Here is a 17,765-nt window from a genome sequence, read left to right on the forward strand (position 1 = left end):
AAAAGTCACATATTCTTGAATATTTATTTTTCTTTATAACCATGTCTCTGTAATGACTATAAGATCATAACCATTAACTTGTATTGGTGCAGTTAATTAATCACATTCAAGTGAAAAATAATTAATTTTGACTTCTTAACCATTATTTCCTCTTTTGACCTTATTTACTGCTATTTTCCTACGCTTGTACACTCTGTCCCTGCTTGTCCTACTCTGAGCATCATTATCCAAATGGCGGCTTTGGAATTCTGCCATATCCTCTTGCTTTCCACCCTCTAATTAGTTAAAAGCTTTCTCTATAGCCCTAGTTGTTTGATTCACCAGGACATTAGTCCCAGCACAGATCAAGTGAAGCTTATCTTGCCAGAACAGAACAGTTTCTTCTACCCCAGTACTGGTGCCAGTGCTCCACATACTGAAACCCATTCTACCCCAAACCAATCTTTAAGCCCACATTTAACTCCTTGACTTTAGTTACACTATGCCAGTTTGCATGTGGTTCAAGTAGTGATCCAAAGACTATTACCTTAGAGGTGCTCCATTTTAAGTTCACTCCTAACTGTTCAAAACACTTCAACAAAACCTAGTCCTAGTTTCTTCCAGCCCTACCAACATTGTTGGTACCAATGAACACAAAGAGTCCTGGATCCCTGCCGCCCCCCCCCCCCTCCATCTGCTTCTCTACCCCTGAGGAGATGTCCTTAACCCTGACACCAGACAGGCCACACAGGGGATTTCCACTAACATCTGCAGAGAGCAATATCTTACCTCTAATTATACTGAGCCCTACCACAATTGCATTGCTATTTCCTTCCCCCACCTCCAAATAACCAACAACAGGCAGAGAATATGGGTTGGTTTTTGCCTGTCAATTTGAGGAACATTTGATCTCCTGTCTACTTCACTGACATCATCGCTATGCACCTGAAAGTAGTACTAAACATATATCAATTGCCCATTGGTGCTTTCTTCTGATATCTCATAACTACTTATTTCCTTTTATGAATGTTAGATATTTGTTGTTACCTCTTTGGCTATTAACATCCCATGGGGTTGACAGTGACTAGAAAGGTTACTTTTCTGGTGATACTAGGTTCTGGTGATAAGGGGAAGCAATGGCCTAGTGATATTATTGCGAGACTATCAATCCAGAAACTCAATTTATGTACTGTGGATGTGGGTTTAAATTTGGCAACAGTAGATGGTGGAATTTGAATTCTGTAAAAATGTCTGGAATTAAGTATCTACTGATGAGCATGGAACCATTGTTGATTGTCTGAAAAATATACCCATCTGGCTCACTAATGTTCTTCATCTACAACTGGTCTGGTCAACATGTGACTCCAGACTCACAGCAAAGTGGTTGACTCTCAGTTGCCCTCTGAAGTGGCCCAGCAAGCCACTCAGTTATATCAATCGATACAAAGTCTCAACAAAGAAATCAAAATGATCAGTCCACCTGTTATCAACCGAGGAAACAGAAAAGACAACGGCAGAAACAGCCCCGTTGACCCTGCAAAGTCCCCTAGTGCTGAAATTGGCAGAGATTTCTCACAGACTATTCAAGCAACAACCCGATATAATCATGGAATCATACCTGACAGACAATCTCCCAGACACTGCCATCCCATGGCAGGATAGATCCAGGCCAGTCAGAAGGGAGTTGACCTGGGAGTCCTCAACATTGACTCTGGACCCCATGAAGTCTCATGGCTTCAGGTTAAACATGGGCAAGGAAACCTCCTGCTGATTACCACATAACATACTCTCTTGGCTGATGAATCAGGATTCCTCCATGTTGAACAACACTTGAGGAAGTACTGAGAATGACAGGGGCACAAATTGTACTCTGGGTTGGGGATTTCACCACCATGAGTGGCTTGGCAGCAGTATAACTGATCAAGCTGATCATGTCCTAAAGGACATTACTGCTAGACTGGGTCTGTGGCAGGTAGTGAGGGAACCAACATGAGGGAAAAACATACTTGATCTCATCCTCACCAATCTGCTAGCTGCAGATGCCAGTGTCCATGACAGTATTGGTAAGAGCGACCATTGCACAGTCCTTGTGGAGACCAAGTCCCACCTTCACATTGAGAATAACCTCCATCATGGTGTGTGATACTATTACCTTGCTAAATGGGACAGATTTCAAACAGATCTAGCAACTCAAGGCAGGGCATGGTGGGCCATCAACAGCAGCAGAATTGTACTCCAGCACAATCTGTATCCTCATGACCAGGCATATCCTCCACTCAACCATTACCATCAAGCCAGGGGATCAACCCTGGTTTAATGGAGTGTACAAGAGGGCATGCCAAGAACAGCACCAGACATACCTGAAGATGAGCTGCCAATCTGTTGAAGCTACTAAACAGGACTACTTGTGTGCCAAACAGGGTAAGCAGCAAGTGATAGACAGAGCTAAGCGATCCCTCAATCAATGAAACAGATCTAAGCTCTGTGGTCCTGCCACATCCAGTCATGAATGGTGGTGGACAATTAAACAACTCATTGGAAGAGGCAGCTCCACATACATCTCCATCCTCAATGATGGAAGAGCCTAGCATGTCAGTACAAAAGATATGGCTAAAATACTCACATCAATTTTCAGCCAGAAATTGTGAGTGGAATGTCCATTTCGGCCTTCCCCTGTGGTTCCCAACATTACAGATACTAGTCTTCAGCCAATCCAACACTCCATGTGATGTGAAGAAACAGTAGGAAATACTGGATACCACAAAGGCTATGGGTCCTGACAACATTCCAGCAATCTTACTGTGCATCAGAACTTGCGGCTTCCCTAGTATAAAAATGTTTTTATAGATAACTATTAAAAGCTATAAAGTTGTTTCAATTGAAGGTGAACTTCTTTTAGCAATTAATCTCAATGATTATACTGTGTCAGACTTCAAAAAACATTCTGTCATCAATGTTGAGATTGAGAGGTGAAGTTAAAATCATAGAGTTGGATGGGTGTCAAAAGACAAGTTTTGCAGATCAGTTTGTTTATCACACCCTTCCCGTGCCAGGCCTAAAAATCTCCCCCATTTCTTAGTGACAAGAAAACTGATTGTTGCAGGGTAAGGGGAGAGCAGACCAAGGGTAAAGGTGGCACCTGGAGGGTGGGATGGTGTAGAATACAGTGATGAATCTCTTTGGCCTCCAATGACTTTGCACACTTGGGAGGAACAACATGGCAAATATGGAATGAGCAAAGTGTAATTCCTTGTTTGCATTTGCTTCACTGTCATGGCTTCTCAGTGTTACTGACCATTCTCCTAAACTCTGGAATTCCCTTCCTAAATTCTCCACCTCCCATCCTCTCTTTCCTCTTTTTAAAAAAACATTTAAAACTCTATCTCGTCATCTGATCTAATATCTCTTCCTTTGACTCAGTATCAATATTTGTCATTACAGAGCTGTGAACTGTCTTTGCTTTGTTAAAGTTGGCATAGTAATACTCATTGTTATTAGTTTGAAATAATTGAAAATCATCAGCAAAATTAATTGTACATTCACTGAAATTTCCAGTATGTTCTGCAAACATGTCAATGTCTGTGCCAGGGCATAGTCGATGAAACTTTTTCACATAAACCAAGTTAAAAATCACACAACACCAGTTATAGTCCAACAGGTTTAATTGGAAGCACACTAGCTTTCGGAGCTTCCAATTAAACCTGTTGGACTATAACCTGGTGTTGTGTGATTTTTAACTTTGTACACCCCAGTCCAACACCGGCATCTCCAAATCATCACATAAACCAAGTTGTCTTTATTAACTCATGGGACATGGATACTGCTGGCTGGCCAGCAGGTATTGTTCACCTTTAGTAGCCTCTGAGAAGCTGGTGGTGAGCTGCTTTCTTGAACCACTACCTGTTATTTGCTGTAGATATATCCACAATACTGTGTGGGAGGGCGTTCCAGGAATTTGATCCAGTGACACAGAAGGAACAGCGATATATTTCTAAGTCAGGATGGTGAGTGGCTTGGAGGGGAACCTCCAGATGTGGTGCTCCATGTATCTGCTGTCCTTATCCTTTTGGGTGGTAGTGTTTTTGGGTTCGGAAGTTGCTATTTAAGCAGCCTGATAAATTTCAGCAGTGCCTCTTGTAGATGGTATACACTGCTGCTACTTTGCTCAAAAACTGCATGCATCCATGTAGAACTCTGAGCTCAAAAACTGCATGAATTCATGTAAAACTCCGTTATCTCACTTTTTAGATTAGAATCAGTCTAAACATCATGGCATAGACAGAGAACACAGGGGCCAACACCTTCAATATATTGTCTAGCTATCACCATTGTTAACAGCTAACCCGAGAATGCAACTTTAAAAAAAAGGTTTTGTGATTTACACATGAAAGAGGTGAAACTATCACTGTATTCTAACAAATGAAAGGCTTAACAGACAATCAATTTTTCAATGTATAATTTCAGAATTTTTGCTATAAATTCTGTGTTACGATCGAGCCCTCCACAATCACCTGATGAAGGAGCGTCGCTCCGAAAGCTAGTGTGCTTCCAATTAAACCTGTTGGACTATAACCTGGTGTTGTGTGATGTTTAACTTTGTACACCCCAGTCCAACACCGGCATCTCCAAATCATGACTGCTGCTACTGTGTGTCAGTGGTGGAGGAAGTGGATGTTTGTGAAGAAGATATAAAAGATCAAGAATTATCATTTTTCCTGATTCAAAATTAAAGATACATCTAAACTGTTCACAATATTTCCACCCCAGTGTTGAAAAGAAGTTGTCATTATAAGCTGGTAATTGTTCTTTCAAACATGCCACTTAATGAATTTCTTTAAATAATAATCTGGGGCTTACCTTGCTGTTTACCAAAAGCCAATATCCTGTTTCTAGCTTCACCTGGACTTGCTTAATAACTAATACAAATCACAGTGACTTTTATTTCTCCTTGAACGTGATCCATGAACTCTCTCCACATTGGATCCAATTTTACTTCTCATTTCTTTGTATCAGCTCATTCATCTGCTACAAAGAAATATATCATATCCTTTAGCAGGATGAGGCAAACGTGCAGTCTAAACAATCTGAGAAATTGTTACTATTATAAATCTTATGCTTTGCTTATATCCTTTTGCAACCAAGTATATTTCATTAAAGTTGATATATCAAAATAGACAATATGAATCATTTTGATAAGTTATTTATGTGATGAGCCCTATAGATTTCAGTTCTCTGCTGTAGAGATAAAAGACCCATTATACAGGTATAATTGGTAAATTCATTGAAAATATTATCAGCTATAACCTCTAAATTATACCTTATAATATTTCACTAACATTTTGAGATTTCCTTTTGTATGCCTGCAAAAACACAAATCCAACCCTGAGCTGAAAAAAAATTGTCATTATATATTCCCATTTAAAGAAGGCAGATTGCATATTCATTTATCTGTCTCATTTTAAGCATCTTTGTTCCCATGACATGCTGAAACTCCAGAAAGTGTCTGTTCAGTTTTGGAGGATCTATCATTTTTTTTTCAATTTTATTATTGCATATTTTATTGTTGAAACAAAATCATTATGCAAGATTCCTCATAGCAACCTGTCCATTCTGACCCCAAGGGAGTGAAGCAATAAAGAATCCTGCTGATTTAATTGTCACTGTTGCTATAGCAACTCTTATCCATCATATAAAATAGGATTGAATTTTACACTGATGTTGCCACCTAATTACACAAAAATGTGATCTATGCTTGTGTTCAGTTAATAATCAGGTGGATGTGCTTTGTACAGTTCAAACAGAAATCTGTACCAAGCTTCAATTTCTCAAAGGTTTAAATTGATGATTTATGAATTCATAGCAGTGGTGCTTTGATGCATTGTATTAGTAATCTCCATTAATGTTCATGTCATAAACAGTTATTTAACTTGACGTTTTCAGTCAATGCTATCAATCACTTTGTTCTAGTTTGAATGCTCCAGAAATTCTCAAGGAATTACTATTATATCTATTGTGTGTTATTGGTCTGGTGATGTGTCTCCGTAATCACAAGCTACCAATGGCTGATTCTTCACATCAAAATATTCACGCAAGTGCCTGTCAGAAGTCATAATAATTCTGTGAGCACTGATGGTTTCATTTATATGATGCAATTTCGATTCCAGAGGGCAACACTACGGAGGTGTTCCCTTGCTTAGTATGGGTTATTCAGTGTGTGAATTCCAGCAATACATTTTTGTGACTGGGATTTTATTTTGGCTCTGCACTGAGGGAGAACAGCATCTTCAAAGGTGCCATTTTCCTCATAAGACATTGGCCCATATATCACAATGATCAGAGGGTCTTTAGAGCAGTTCAGCCTCCAGTTGCACATTGGGACTGAGCAGAACTCTTGGTCTAAGTGACCCCCTGGGAATTGCCTCAGGAATTGTCTTTTATGCTGGGCAATTCCCCAGTGTATGGAACCCTCTGAAAGAGTCCATGAGGTTTAGAGAATTCCAACTCATTTAGGTTTAATCCTAAGCCAGGAAAGCTAGAGGATTGAAAATGTACTCTAATTCTTGGGTAAATATTAAGCTGACTCTCCAAAGCACCACTAATACACCCCAATGTTCCCTAACCCTACTCCCTAAAACCTAGTCCCTGACTGGATGCCAACACAAATCCACATCCCCCACTTGCTACCAGGTGTGTGGACCCTTAGAACTGACAGTTTGCCTTTACATCACTGGCCTAAACCCTTTCTCCACCTTCGTCATTTGGCATATTACCCACCCCTGATACTGCATGTACCTGACACCCACACACCTGTCACACTACCTCCTTCATCCACCTGGCACCCTAGTCCCTCAATCAACATCTACCCCAATCTTACACTTATCTTACATAATTAGCCTTTCACAGGCACTATCTAAGAGTCAAAAAGTGCAGTGCTGGAAAAGCAAAGCTGGTCAGGCAGCATCTGAGGAGTTGGTGAGTTGATGTTTTGAGCATAAGCTCTTCATCAGGAATGTGAGGGGCAGGAGATGGGGTGGGTGGAGTGGGGGAGGGGGTGGGGGTGGCGAAGGGAGCTGAGAGATAAATGGGAGGGGAGGGGAGTGGAGCTGGTGGCAAGGTAGCTAGGAATGCGATAGGTAGATGAAGATGGGGGATGATGGTGATAGGTCAGAGTGAAGGGTGGAGCGGATAAGTGGGAAGGAAGATAGACAGGTAGGACAGTTCAAGAGGGTGATGCTGAGTTGGAAGGTTGGATCTGGGATAAGGTTGGGGCAGGAGAGATGAGGAAATTGGGTGAAATTGACATTGATCCCATGTGGTTGGACGGTCCCAAGTCGGAAGATGAGGCATTCTTCCTCCAGGCGTTGGGTGGTAACGGTTTGGTGATGGAGGAGGCCCAAGAATTGCATGTCTTTGGCGGAGTGGGAGGGGGAGTTGAAGTGTTCTGCCACAGAGTGGTAGGGTTGTTTAGTGCATGTGTCCCAGAGATGTTCTCTGAAATGTTCCGCAAGTTGGTGTCCTGTCTCCCCAATGTAGAGGAGACCACATCGAGAGCAGTAGATGACATGTGTGGAGGTACAGGAAAATCTCTGTCAGATGTGGAAGATCCTTTGGGGCTTTGGATGGAGGTGAGGGAGGTGGTGTGTGTGCAGGTTTTACACCTCTTGTAGTGGCAGGAGAAGGTGCTGGGAATGGAGGGTGGGTTGGTGGGGGCATAGACCTAACAAGGGAGTCGCGGAGGGAATGGTCTCTGCAGAGGGGTGGGGAGGGAAATATATCCCTAGTGTTGGAGTCTATTTGTAGGTACTGCAAATGGCAGAGAATGATGTGATGCATGGGATGGATGGTGAAGACCGGGGGATTCTGTCCTTGTTACGATTAGAGGGGTGGGGTTCATGGGCAGATGTGCATGAATAGAGGAGATGTGCTGGAGTACATTATTGACATTTGGGAGGGGAAATTGTTGTCCTTGAAGAGGGAGGCCACCTAGGATGTTCTGGAGTGGAATTGGTCTTTCTGTGAGCAGATGCGGCAGAGGCGGATGAATTGGGAGTGAGGGATAGCATTTTTACAGGAGGGGGCATGGGATGAGGTATAGTCTGGGTATCTGTGGGAGTCAATGGGTTTGAAGTAGATGTCCGTGTTGAGTCGGTTGTCGGAAATGGAGATGGATATAGAGAGGTCCAGGATCGGGAGGGCAGTGTCCTAGATGGTCCAGATGAACTTGACCAGTCAGGGTGGAAAGTGTTTGTGAAGTTGATGGACTGTTCAACCTCATCGTGGGAGCACGATGTGGCGCCGATACAGTCATCGATGTAACAGATGAATAGGTAGGGAATGGTGCTGGCGCAGCTGCGGAAGATGGACTGTTCCATGTACCCGACACAGAGGCAGGCATAGCTGGGTCCATGCAGGTGCCCATAGCTACCCCTTTACTCGGGAGGGAGAGGGAGGATTTGAAGGAGAAATTGTTGAGGGTGAGGACCAGTTCAGCCAATTGAATGAGTGTGTCGGTGGAAGGGTACTGGTTGGGTCAGCGGGAGAGGAAGAAACAGAGGGCTTGGAGGCCTTCATCATGGTGGATGGATATGTATAGGGACTGGATGTCCATGGTGAAGATGAGACACTGGGGGCTGGGGAACCAAAAGTCATGGAGGAGGTGGAGGGCATGTGGTGCCCTGAATGTATGTGGGAGATCCTAGACCAAGGAGGACAAGACAGTGTCAAGGTATGCAGAGATAAGATTGGTGGGGCAGGAGCAGGCTGAGATGATGGGTCGACTAAGGCAGTCAGGTATGTAAATATGTAAATGTTGCTAGTGGGGTTGGTGTGGAATCTGTAAAAATTTTCCTTGCAGCTAGATTTTTGGATTCTTGGACAGGTTCACAAACAAGAGATCTTTGTCCAAGAATTTCTCAGATAGAAGACATCTTAAACTAAATGGGCAAATTTTAATCCAGTCACGATTGAGAAGAGGGTTTCTGATGCTGATCAGAATATCTAGGCCAATAAACTAAACGTCTGCTGTTATTTGTTTCAGGCTGCAGTTTTTGTCCTTCCCAGTCAACACTGTGAGGAAAGGGACATTGAGGGATCTTGTTAGACATAAAATGGAGGCCACATTTGCCAGTTTTTATAACATCTTAAAAATAATTATTTTAATATAAGGCACTATCTTTCATGATCTAATTTATAAAATACTATAAGATCATAAGTTGATGAAATATATGGCATGACCACACCAGAAATGACCGCATCGTAGTAAGTGAAGCGTGAATTTATAATGGTCCTTATTAGTAGCTATTCATTCCCTAGGCTAACATTTATCCTTTCCATTGACTATCCAACTGTTGTTCTTTCTCTCTAGGCTCCATCTCCACCTGTTTTCACTCTTTCCCCTCCCCACTCCCCTCTCCCCTTCTTTACCATATATACCAAACTTGCTTAGCTACAATCAGCTCTGAAGAAGAGCCACTGGACCTGAAGCATTAGCTCTGGTTTCTCTCCACAGATGTTGCCAGATCTGCTGAGATCTTCCAGCACAGGTTTCAGGTGGAATTCACCTTAGGGCAGTGCTATGAAAGCTTGTGATTTCAAATAAACTTGTTGGACTTATAACCTGGTGTCATGTGACTTCTGTCAGATGCAGTCTCTCAGGGCTACTCTGGGTGATCTGATCTAACACTATGCATGTTCTTCTGGCATTCTATTTTTTCAGATGCATTGAATTCTTTCAATTTTATAGGGAAACATGATATCAAAGAGTTAATCAATTCAAAATGGTTGCAGTTGATAATCAGCACATTAGCCTTTTTTTGTTGAAGTGAATGAACAGGGACAGTCATGTAACTCCTGGGTGCCACCTTGCAGGATTCTATGTCCATTTTACAGTTCTTTACAAGAACTTATAAAATTATGGTCTTATTATAATTACACAGTCTTAATGTGTACAAAGGATTAAATGTTGCCTCAATACATTAAACATAATGATGCCTATAAAGTACTATTGGTCTTATTTAATTCAACTCTTAAAATCATATTTTTATGTTGTTAAAACACTTCCAGATTTGTTTAAGATACCGCACAATATGAAAAAGAATCCTGCAGTAAGATTTTATGTTTTTCAATTTTTGAAAGAAAAGGACTGAAAAATACAAGACAGTTGTCTACATCTCGAAATGTGCTGTACAAACCGATTCGGCAAAGTTCTCACGGACAGTGTCTGAGGGGGAGTTACTTATGCTCACTGTATACCTAAGGGAGTCATGAGCCTTATCTTTTACTTTCTCTGAATGTTCGACTTTGTGATTATTTTTGTTAGTAACCTCATTGACCAAATCAAAGACAACTGATTTGTAACATTCTGTTCAAGGTCTCAGTAGAAATGAAGTGGCGACTGAAAGAACTAATTTACAGTTTAAAATGTCAAGACAGCACAATGCTATTTTCTCTTCATCCTTAAACTCGATGTCTTTTAGCCCAGTGAATATTCTCAGAACCTGTAACAATACTGATTTGCTTCTAATGCTTTTGTAAAGCACTTTCAGACTGTTCCTTCTGTTTTCTTCTTCGTTTACAAGTAGGAACAGTTTGTCCAGACCTCTCATCATTTTGAAAATATCTACCAAATCTCCCTTCAGAACTCCCCTCGCAAAGGAAAACAATGCCAACTTCTCTGATCATTCAGCAAAATGGAGCTGTCTCATCCTGGAACCATTCTCATCAATCTCTGCATTCTCTCCAAAATGTTCACATTCTTCTGAAAGTGCGGTGCCTAGAACTATGCACAATGCACCAGCTGAAGTTGAACTAGTGCCCTATGTAGGTATAGCATAACATCCCTGTTGCTGTATTCTTTGTCTCTATTAATGAAGCCAAGAACACTGGATACTTTATTAACAACCTTTCTTGACATATCCTGCTACCCTTTATGATCTGTTCACATATACATTAAGGTCTCTCTGATTGTGCACATCTTTTAGAATAGTACTCTTTGTTTTTTTACTGTCTTTCCATGCACTTTGTATCAAAGAACACATTGTCCAATTTCACATTGGACTTCATCTGCCATCTATCTGCCCAATCTACCACATTTTTAATTTCTTTTCAGAGTTCTGCACTGTCCTTCTAATAGTTTACAATTTTCCCAAGTTTTTTTTATTGTCCGTATACTTTGAAATTGCTCTTCTACACAAAGATCATTGATATATACATCAAAAAGCGAGGGTTCCAATACAGTTCTGGGGAACACCATGACAAATCTGTTTCAGGCTCAAAGAATGCATATTATTAATTACTTTCTGTTTCCCATCACTCAGGTAATTTTGTATTCATTTGCTACTGTCCGTTTTATTCCATAACCTATAACTTCTCTATAACAAGTAAATGTGCAGCACATTGAAAGTCTATGCACATCACATCAATGACCTAGTGGGTGGCACGATGGTTAGCACTGCTGCCTCAAGCGCCAGAGACCCGGGTTCAATTCCCGACTCAGGCGACTCTCTGTGTGGTGTTTGCACATTCTCCCTGTGTCTGCGTGGGTTTCCTCCCACAGTCCAAAAATGTGCAGGTTAGGTGAATTGGCCATGCTAAATTGCCCGTAGTGTTAGGTGAAGGGGTAAATGTAGGGAAATGGGTCTGGGTGGGTTGCGCTTCGGCAGGTCGGTGTGGACTTGTTGGGCTGAAGGGCCTGTTCCCACGCTGTAAGTAATCTAATCTTTCCCTCATTAACTGTCTCTGTTACCTCTTCAAAAATTCTTGGCTACATCTCATCTGGTCACAGTGCCTTATCAACTTCACTGACAGTTTATCCAAAACATCCTCCTTATCAATACAAAACTCTTCGAGGAACTGGGTTTCCTATTCTGTCACATGGCCTGGGCTGCACCTTCCTTGCAGAGAAAAATAGATGCAAACTATTCATGTTACACCTCAGCCATGTCCCTGTCATAATGTGTAAGTTCCCTTTTTGGTCCCTAATTGGGCTTACATCTCCTTTTATCACATTGTTTATGTGCCTATAGAAAACTTTGACATAACCCTTAGCTGCCTATCTTTTCTCATAGCTTTTATTTGCTTTCTCACCTCCCTCTGACCCTTAGGTCAGCTTAGTTCTTATTTATGTTTCCTCACTGTAACCTTCATTAGCACACCTTCTACTCTTAAACATAATTCTATTTCCTTTGTCATGCAGGTTGCACTGGATTTTTTTTGTCCTACCTTTCTCATTTGAGACAATATACCTTTACTCTTACTGAACAATGCCCGCTTTCACTTAACCTGTTGGTTGGTCACTTCTTTGCCTATTGAGCTTTTGTCTATCTAACCTCATCGAAGTTACCCAGTTAATTGTCCTTATTCTCAATTGACCATTTACTACAGTGATCTTAACCGTTATGATACAATGATCAGCATTCTCTAAATGTTCATTGGCTCTCAGTCGATTGGCTTGAACCACCTCAGTCCCAAAATCCAACTGCAATAGTGCCTCCTCCCGAGTTATACTGCTGTAAGAAATTCTCACAAACAAAGTTTGGGAACGCATGCTGCTCTCTGAGGGAAATTATTGAGATTTTAATTTGTAAATTTTGTGAAAATGTAGTGTCTCACACATGGTCTGCCATTGTCCAAATTGCAGATGAGTTATCGGGGAGTGTCTGTTCAGTGATACCTGACCTATCACATCCATCCTGAGAAAGTTTGCTGGATTATGAGCCAATCAGTTTGTTGGGGAATTGACCATCAAGCTTCTTTGCCTGGTGCAGGCCTTGCCTATCTGAAGCTGCTGGCCAATCACAGGCCAACAGCTTTTGGGAACTGCAGACTTTAGTTGAGGCTTAGTCTTCAAGTGGTAGTAGGTATGTGATTATTCAGTTCTCACAGGCTGGAGCTATGGGCGAGTCGCTGTTGTTGCGGGTTGGAATGTGTCCTTTAGAGTTAACCCCATTCATGATTCTGATAGCGGCCAGATTTGGGCAGAAGAAACACCAGCACTTCCACATTACCACTAAACCAGGAGGTAGGTAGCTCTGATAGGAAACCAACCTCAACTCTGAGAAGAGCATCCTGCAGTTAGCATCATGGTGAAGCAATTGGAGAAAGAGTATCCTGCAGTTAGTATCGTGGTGAAGCAGAAACAGAAATTGCTGGAACAGCTCAACAGGTCTGGCAGCAACTGTGGAGAGAAATCAGAGTTAATATTTTGGCTTCCGTGACCATTCCCCAAAACATTTTTCTCCACAGATGTTGCCAGACTTTCTAAGTCTTTCCAGCAATTTCTGTTTCTAATTTGTAGCATTTGCAGTTCTTACTCAATTGAAGAAGACAGTCAACATTATGGCAAAGCAAGTTGTGATGAGTTTCCTGCAATCATTTTTGTAATAAAGCAGTGTGGGAAGAGTGTCATGCAGTCAGTTGTTGTTGAAGAAGCCAACATGAGTGACATCACAGAAAGTTTAAAAGTTCATTTGCTGGTAAGAAAATGCTGTAAATGCTATAAATTGTAAATGTGTATTTGTTGCACAACACAGGTAAATGAAAATCAGGAGCAATATAATACAATATTATAGGTAATATAAATGAGGGTAGGAGAAAGAGAGAAATGCTACCATAAGGGAAGCAAGTTTAGGACGAAGACAAGGTATTATGGGAGAGCTTAGTCCTGCCTGAGGTCTGGAGAACAGCTAATATGTTCCCATTATACAAGAATTGAGAGCAATAAACCAGAAAATTGCCAGGAAACCAGAATCAGAGGCACCTTGATGTGCATATCCATTGATCTTTGAGGGCCAAAGAGCAGATAGATAAGGTGGTTAAAAACTCATATGGGAGACTTGCCTTTATTAGTTAAGATATTCAATACAAGAGCATGATGGTTATAATGGAGCTGTATAACTATAGTTAGGCAACAGTTGGAGGGCTGTGTATTGTTCCGGTCACCATGCTATAGGAAAATGTAATTACACTGGAGAGGGTGCAGGAGAGATTCACCAGGATGTTGCCTGGGCTGGAGCGATTCCGCTTTGAAGAGAGACTAGATAGGCAGGGTTTTTTTTCTTTAGAGCAGAGAAGGCTGTGGGGGATCTGATTAGGTGTATAAAATTCTGAGGAGCATCGACAGGGTAGATAGGGAGAAACCTTTCCTCTTAGATATTGTTAATAGTCAAGGGACTAAATGCTAATGTAAGGACCAGGGGGTTTTGAGGAGATTTGGGGAAATCATTTTACCCAGAAGGTTGTGGATTTTTGGAACTCACTGCCTGAAAGGGTAGTTGGGCGAGACTGAAACCCTAAAGACATTAACTAAGTCTTTAGATGAGCACTTGAAATATCATAACATACATGACTACAGGCCAAGTGCTAGAAAATGCCATTAGAATAGATGAATGTTTGCTGATCAGTATGGACATGATGGGCCGAAGGGCCTCTTTCCATGCTGTAAAAGCTCTATAAATCTCTGACTCTATGACTTTTTCTACCTGCTGGATTGCAGTTAACTGTGGCAGTACCAAGTTGTGGCCCATATGAGGCCATTAATTGTTGGTGAGTTGATAAGAAAGAAATGACTAACTCTCCAAGGCCAACTTGCCCAGTTGTTTCCCTTTTTTTAGATTAGATTACTTACAGTGTGGAAACAGGCCCTTCGGCCCAACAAGTCCACACCGACCCGCCGAAGCGCAACCCACCCATACCCCTACATTTACCCCTTACCTAACACTACGGGCAATGTAGCATGGCCAATTCACCTGACCTGCAAATCTTTGGACTGTGGGAGGAAACCGGAGCACCCGGAGGAAACCCACGCAGACACGGGGAGAACGTGCAAACTCCACACAGTCAGTCGCCTGAGGCGGGAATTAAGCCCGGGTCTCTGGCGCTGTGAGGCAGCAGTGCTAACCACTGTGCCACCGTGCCGCCTTTTTTGTCACCACCTTTATAATTTCTAGGGAGGGGAGAGTTATGAACTTAGTCTAATTACGAATGCACATTTATTTGGCTAAATGGCTGAATGTGAGTGTGAGGTTTTGCTTCCACTGATGGATGATGTGGTCATTTATTTTATGACTGATTACAGACAACTTCCAAACTCTGACGTTTGCTGGCCACATGTTTGTTTTTTGAGAGGGCTGAGACACATGGTAAACAGGTACAGTCTTTGCAGCTTTGGACTCAACTACTCATTCTCTTCTCGAATTTTGAAGACGTCTTTGAGGTCTCGGCAATGTTCAAGATGAAGAAGGCTTTTCTATCCTTCATCAAAAGTGAAATGAAATCAAAAGTGTTGTTCTGTGCTTCTAAATGACTGGCTAGAATGCCCACTACCATTAGGCTTACTGCAACAATCACGTTGTGTTGAGGATGTCACAGACGCAAGATGAGTTCTACAATGCTTGTTCTCTTAGTTTCTGGGCTACCATGAATGGATAATCTGGTCTTTCACAGTCCAGATTGCTAGTGGAAGAGTCAAAGAGACAGAGAGGTGTACAGCACGGAAGTGGACCCTTCGGTCCAACCCGTCCATGCCAACCAGATATCCCAAACCAATCTAGTCCCACATGCCAGCACCCGGCCCATATCTCTCTAAACCCTTCCTATTCATATAACCATCCAGATGCCTTTTAAACGTTGCAATTGTACCAGCCTCCACCACTTCCTCTGGCAGCTCATTCCACACACGTACCACCCTCTGCACGAAAATGTTGCCCCTTTAGTCCCTTTTATATCTTTTCCCTCTCACCGTAAATCTATGCCCTCTGTTCTGGACACCCTGACCACAGGGAAGAGACTTTGTCTATTTATCCTATCCATGCCTCATGATGTTATAAACCTCTATAAGGTCACCCGTCAGCCTCCAATGCTCCAGGAAAAACAGCCCTAGATTATTCAACCTCTCCCTATAGCTCAAATTCTCCAACTCTGGCAACATCCTTGTAAATCATTTCTGAACCCTTTCACATTTCACAATATTCTTCTGATAGGAAGGAGACGAAAATTGCACACAATATTCCAAAAGTGGCCCAACCAATGTCTTGTACAGCTGCAACATGACCTCCCAACTCCTGTACTCAATACTTTGACTAATAAAGGAAAGCATACCAAATGCCTTCTTCACTATCCAATCTACCTGTGGCTCCACTTTCAAGGAGCTATGAACCTGCACTCCAAGGTCTCTTTGTTCAGCAATACTCCCTCAGACCTTACCATTAAGTGTGTAAGTCCTGCTAAGATTTGCTGTCCCAAAATGCAGCACCTCACATTTATCTGAATTAAATTCCGTCTGCCACTTCTCAGCCGATTGGCCCATCTGATCAAGGTGCCGTTGTACTCTGAGGTAATCTACTTCGCTGTCCGCTAAACCTCCAATTTTGCTATCACCTGCAAACTTACAAACTGTATCTCTTATGCTCATATTCAAATCACTTATATAAAGTAGTGGACCCAGCACCAATCCTTGTGGCACTCCACTAGTTACAGGCCTCCAGTCTGAAAAACAACCCTCCACCACCACCTCTGTCTTCTACCTTTGACCCAGTTCTGTATCCAAAAGGCTAGTTCTCTCTGTATTCCATGAGATCTAACCTTGCTATCAGACTCCCATAGGGAACCTTGTCAAACGCCTTCTGAAGTCCATATAGCTCACGTTCACCGTTCTGCCCTCGTCAATCCTCTTTGTTACTTATTCAAAAAGCTTGTCAGCTGTGATTGAGAGAAAGGCAAACACTGAACTTGTAACTCTTTAATTGTTCCATTCTTGGAATTCTTCTCTAAATGTCTCCACCTTTTCACCTCTCTTTCACCAATAAGATGCTCCTCTAAATCTCTTTGAAGGAGATTTTGGTCATCCATCTTAGTTCGCTTGGTGTTGGATACTGTCTGGTTCTGCTCCTCTGAAATGGATTGGGATAGTTTGCTACACCAAAGGCATTATACAAAGTTGCATTGCCTGTGATATATTCCCAAATCTGGATTGGAGTGCTGGTAGGATTTCATGACTTGGTGTCAGAATCCCTGGTTTGGCAAATTAATATTCATGCAATGACTTACCTTTTCTTCAAAACTGGGGAAAACTGAGATGCAGCTAGCATCTACAGTGTTTTGTTTCTGTCTCTGCTGGCAGTGTTTCTATGCAAGTGCAGCCAAATGACCCAATAGTAACTCCAATGCTCTTTTTTTAACAAAGTGATTGAATTAAATAGTTTTTTTTTGGCTTTCCCAAATTAGTAGCTATATTTGCCAGGTTTTGATTTTGGAAAATGTAAAACTTTGAATTATAACATGAAAGTTGCCAATAGACCTACTTTCAAAACTGACATTTACAATGACCTCATGTCAATGCCAGCAGTCGATTTATGTATTCAACCAAATGCAATTCATCTCCGTTGGCTTGGATCATCCATTTGTTGATTGCATTTTATGATACAATTTACCACTACACAGCTCGCTGCTCTTATAGTTAAACAAACCACACAACATCAACTGTTAAGAGAAACGTTACTTAGTCATCTAGCTTCAAGTGCCCATGAAGTTTTAATTTGATTAGATTAGATTACGTTACAGTGTGGAAACAGGCCCTTCGGCCCAACAGGTCCACACCGACCCGCCGAAGCGCAACCCACCCATACCCCTTACCTGATACTAGGGTCAATTTAGCCTGGCCAATTCACTTAACCTGCACATTTTTTGGAATGTGGGAGGAAACCGGAGCACCCGGAGGAAACCCACGCAGACACGGGGAGAATGTGCAAACTCCACACAGTCAGTCGCCTGAGGCGGGAATTGAACCCGGG

General features: G+C 42.0%; 1 long non-coding RNA gene across 1 annotated transcript in view; it reads left to right on the forward strand.

The window, feature by feature from the left end:
- Positions 1–17,765, forward strand: part of LOC122551718 (uncharacterized) — a 129,413-nt gene that overhangs the window by 15,225 nt on the left and 96,423 nt on the right. Inside the window, exon 4 of the long non-coding RNA XR_015757898.1 lies at positions 3,896–3,983. This is a non-coding gene — a long non-coding RNA (uncharacterized LOC122551718). The remainder of the gene's footprint in view (positions 1–3,895; positions 3,984–17,765) is intronic.

This window comes from Chiloscyllium plagiosum, unplaced genomic scaffold, assembly GCF_037043375.1.
Source record: "Chiloscyllium plagiosum isolate Xiang-an unplaced genomic scaffold, Cpla_swu_hap1 HiC_scaffold_1, whole genome shotgun sequence".
NCBI classification, from domain to species: Eukaryota; Metazoa; Chordata; class Chondrichthyes; order Orectolobiformes; family Hemiscylliidae; genus Chiloscyllium; species Chiloscyllium plagiosum.